The sequence below is a fragment of the Watersipora subatra genome, chromosome 2, assembly GCF_963576615.1.
Source record: "Watersipora subatra chromosome 2, tzWatSuba1.1, whole genome shotgun sequence".
NCBI lineage: Eukaryota > Metazoa > Bryozoa > Gymnolaemata > Cheilostomatida > Watersiporidae > Watersipora > Watersipora subatra.
Window position 1 is genome coordinate 7,391,650 of NC_088709.1, and position 5,099 is coordinate 7,396,748.

Here is a 5,099-nt window from a genome sequence, read left to right on the forward strand (position 1 = left end):
GTGTGAGTGTAAAAGTTCTATTAATCTAGTTTTAATACGGTTTCAATTTCCTTTTTTTTGTTGTTTCAAGGTTGAAAGTAAATTTTTAACAAAGAGGCCCAAAGTTGTTTAGATCTGATGCAGCAATGCTTAATAGAGTCTTCTACAACTGGCGCCATGCGGTGCCACTGAAACTATCTAATAATAAGACAATAGTAATGGATCGTTTTTTCATTTAATCACTTGGGTTAGCATCTAGTAAAGTACTACATTCTGCAGTGTTTTTATAAAATCATCATTGCTTGGCAAGTGCTATTTTTGCATGATGCCAGGTTGTCTGACTATGGTTTATATCACTGTTTTAGGCGTAAGTGTTGGCTATTTGAATCATATGTGTAATTCATATAATCCGCAAAAAAACGGATGTTAGTTTGGAGTGATTAAAATTATCTCCTTGCAGCGATGAAACTTGCTAGAAATGATAAGCTTCATCTGGTAAAGATTACATATTTTAATCTGTAAATAAGTATTGAATTAGTTCTAGTGCTCTCCAAGGTAAAATAGTTGTAATGGTTTTACTGAGCCTAATTGTACATGCAAACAACTAGCCTATTGCTAGGAAGTTCAGATATACACGATAAAATACAGATATCGTATATTGTATTAAAATACTAAAATTGCTATTTGAGTTTTGTAGTCCGAAATAGCTTGTGAAAGGTACTTTTTTGCTAGACTAAGCGTTTTAATTCTCACTCATGTAAATTTTCAGCAAATTGTCAACATTTACCAAGTTTGTCTAATACAGTGTTATCATCAGTTTAAATTTTGTAGTACATTTCAATTTGTATATTATTTTAGATATAATGGATTATTTAGGATAAAATTCAACTGATGCAAGCGTATAACTTTAAATATTCCATAAATTTGCTGATTGAAGTTCTATTACACTTAATCTTGTTGTATAAATTTTATAATTTTAGGAGCTTTCAGCACGGGTTGACGCCAAAATTGTGGAATCTGATGTCAAAAGCTTACTGAGGTGTGTGATTAGAAAGCTTGTAATGATTTATTTCCTATTAAGCGTTACCTTTGTTGGCTATGAGTCAGTTGGCTAAGAGTCATAGGCAGTAAGTTTTGTGGTTCCAGATTTGACAGCGGTTGCCTCATTTGATCAATTGTGAACTTTGATCTTTTTTTGCAGGTATCTCAAGTGTCATGAGTTATTACTAGTAGTACTATTACTGCTACTGTGACTACTAGCTAGTACAACTATGACTCCTACTACTTCTACTCATACAGCCATGACTGCCATTACTGTTGTCTGCAACAATTTCTACTTATTGTAGTAATAGTTGCTATTGGGTTACAAGCTAAAAGTTCTTAATACTTGAGCTTTAGTGAATAGATACAAAGATTCGATGTCTTTAAAAACAGCACGGATGTTGCAGGTCATGTGATGGCTGAAAAAAACTCACTGAGACTGTAAACAATAAAACTACATTTATATTCATATAGGGTCCTATGAGCTTAATGTGGAGCTTAATATATGTAATATATTATATATATTACATATATTAATATTATATACATATTATTATATGGATATAATATTATATACATACATACATACATAATACATACATATAATACATATATTATACATATTACATATATGTTATATATATTACTAATATTATATATATTATATATATGTATAATATTAAGCTAATATAAGCTAAGCTAATAAGCTTAATCCTAAGCTTATTAGCTTAGCTTATATTAGCTTAATGCATTTCAAGAACAGACAAATTTCACTAGGGCCACTAGAAATGTAAATACAAAACACTTCTGCAACAGTATATTAAGGCTTTTCTGTATTCAAGAGAAGCTCGTCATCTATATACATATATATATAAATCTCACAGTTTGCCCAGATGTGAATCATTATCTGTGTTAAAATGCACATAGCAACTCTGCAAAGTCACTAAAGCTTGCTCTCACGGCTCTTATTAGTAAGTTTAGCAATATGAACACTGGCTTACTCAAATTAGCCATTGGCAACTACATTACATATATTTTTATCCATAACAATACTGTGAGAGAAAAATAAATAAATATAGTCATAAATTCAAAGATTATTACAGTTAGTTTTCATTGACCATGAAAATTACCAATATTTCAATAGCTGGTTACTTTTACATGACAGTACAAAACCAACTATGTACTAGAGCAGCATAGAATGTTCTAGAATGAACATTCTATGGACTTTAGGAGTGACTCTTGTCTACTTACTGAGTTATAATTCTAAAAAATGCAATGAAAGTTTTGTACCCCAGCATGATTTCAGGTGCTCTCATGTCTGAAGACTTGCTCAGACAATGCTAAAGGGTCCTTGCAAACATTAGCAGAACCAATAAAAACCAGAACCATCAAAGAAATACGTGTCTACAACATAGTCATGTTGAATAATGAAAAAAATAACAGATAGTAGAGTCAAGAAATAGTATATAGGTACTATTAGCTGCAGAGTTTAATGGTTGTAAACGATAGGTTCATAAGTTCTAACACTAATACTTAGAACTTCAATGCTGCAATCAAATCATCAACTAGTTGACTAATTCAACTACCAGACACTGAACAGGTTGAACATTTAACACAACTATCTCTAGATTAATGCAAAACTTATATTTAGTCAAAGACCTCTAGCTGTTACAGCCACTGATACTACTATCTTCTACTGGTACAGTTACTGATGCTTACTACCTCCTACTAGCACGGTTACTGATACTTACTACCTCCTACTGGCACAGTTACTGATACTTACTACCTTCTACTGGTACAGTTACTGATACTTACTACCTCCTACTGGCACAGTTACTGATACTTACTACCTCCTACTGGCACAGTTACTGATAGTACACCCCTGACCACACACTAATATGCATATCTTAGTTCGGGGATGTTCTTGCAAAGGTTTTTAGCTAATTTTATTTAATTAAGAATGGTATATAAAATAGAAAAATGTCTGTAATGAGATAAAAATGTGGAATGATTAGAAATGGAAGAGTAGAAATTAGAGGTAATTAGAAATAAGCAAAGTATGAGAAGGGGCAGAGAACAGAGAGGAGTGGATAGAAAAAGTATGGAGGAGAAAAAACTAGATACTACTAAAATGTTGAGCTTTTTGGAATTCAAGGAAATGTAACAGCAAAGTATATGTAAATACCTAATTTTTGAGTTAAAGATTTTTTTGAATTAAAGAATGTTGACATAATCAGTCATAATTATATAATAATTTTAGAGCCACTGATAGAAAAGGCCCAAAACATCAAAAAAGACTAAAGACTGTGCGTGGATATTGTATTGACAAATATGCTGCATCACTTCCTCTCACAACTAGTGCCGATCCCCTTCCTAAAATTGCTGAACCTAAGACAATGTCACCGTATAGTTGTCAAAGAAAAAAAAAGCGGCAGAAAGTTCCAAAAGAAATCCAATTCATTCTACCGCATGTGCGATTTATTAATTAAAAAGAACTCTTCTAGCTCAGAGTTTGGGCTACTCAAAATTCCTGTTCTGTATATTAGCAAACTACACTGATATACATAGCTGATATAATTATTATTATTTCTATATATAAGATTACAGTAATAACTGTTTTTTAAAAATGCCTATAATAAAGGTGATACACCTAAAAAGAATCTTGGCAGTTGAAACCAGCTAAAGACATTCAGAAATCCTTCTTATGGATGAAGCTAAATATTCATTTACATATACAAATCATGCATTTATGTTTTACCACGAGTTAAAAAAGATTTGTGACTTACATGATAGCACTTCTCAGCAAGTCTCTACTCTATGTAAAGATTCTTCCATAAACATTTTGAGTATTTAAAAATAATTCTCTTTAAAGTGTTGTTACTTCTTTGGTGACACTACAAGTCGACTTATGCAGTTCTAGCAAAATGTGGAACAACGCCCTAAAATAATATACGTAATAATTTTGTTCGTGTTCTTTTTGTATACACATAAAGTTCAGAGTTTTTCATTTTTCATGAAAATTTCAAGCAAAAAGATTAATGAAAATATGTTATTTTTGTAAGTTTTGTAAGTTTTGTTATCTTCAGCAGAACGGGTTATGAGTTTTAGTCAACTGATGGGAATGTTCTAGCAAAACATGTATGTCTAGTCTACTGCCAAGTACATGCATTTCTATGAAGCCATAATTAACCACAAGTTCCTGAACACAACTTCATATTAAAAATTGGATTATAGAGTTTTATCCACAAGTAGTTCAGCTTTTTTCAGCTTTTATATATATATAAAAAAAATTGATTCTTCACCCCGGTTAACTCGTATGGGTGGTAGTTTCTGCTCTAACTCGGGTCTCCTACCAGAGACCTGGGAGTTTGAGCACTCACCTCAAGATCTTAGCTGTTCCCAGTAGCCCTCTTTTCTGCAACTCACTTGAGTTGATTGCTGTTGGTATTTGGGCAAGCCACATTTTATGCGCCGGTGTTATTGCGCCCAGTGCCCCAATGACTACTGGGATTACAGTTGTTATTACATCGCAGCATTTTTCAATCTCTTCTCCAAGAGGAGATATTTCTCTACCTTTTCTTTGCTTTCTATATTGTAGTCATTGGGTACTGCTATATCTATTATAGTAGCTCTCTTGTTCTCCTTGTCTACCACCACTATATCTGGTTGGTTTGCTAGGACATGCTTGTCAGTCCGGATGTAGAAGTCCCAGAGGATCTTAGCGCGATCATTTTCATTGACCTTACCAGGAGTTTCCCACCAGTGTTGTGGTTTATTAAGGCTATACTCGTCACATAGACTTCTATACACAACACCTGCGACATGATTATGCCGCTCAGTGTATGCATTTCCTGCTAGCCGCTTGCATCCACTGATGATGTTTTGGATGGTCTCAGGTGCATCTTTGCACAGTCTGCATCTAGGATCGTCTCTAGTGTGATAGATTTTTGTTTGGAGTTGCCTTGTTGGGAGCACTTGCTCCTGGGCTGCCATGATTAGCAACTCTGTATTGGCCGTTAGGTTTCCTTGGTTCAGCCACATATATGTCTGGTGAAGATCGCCAACCTTAGATATTTGTC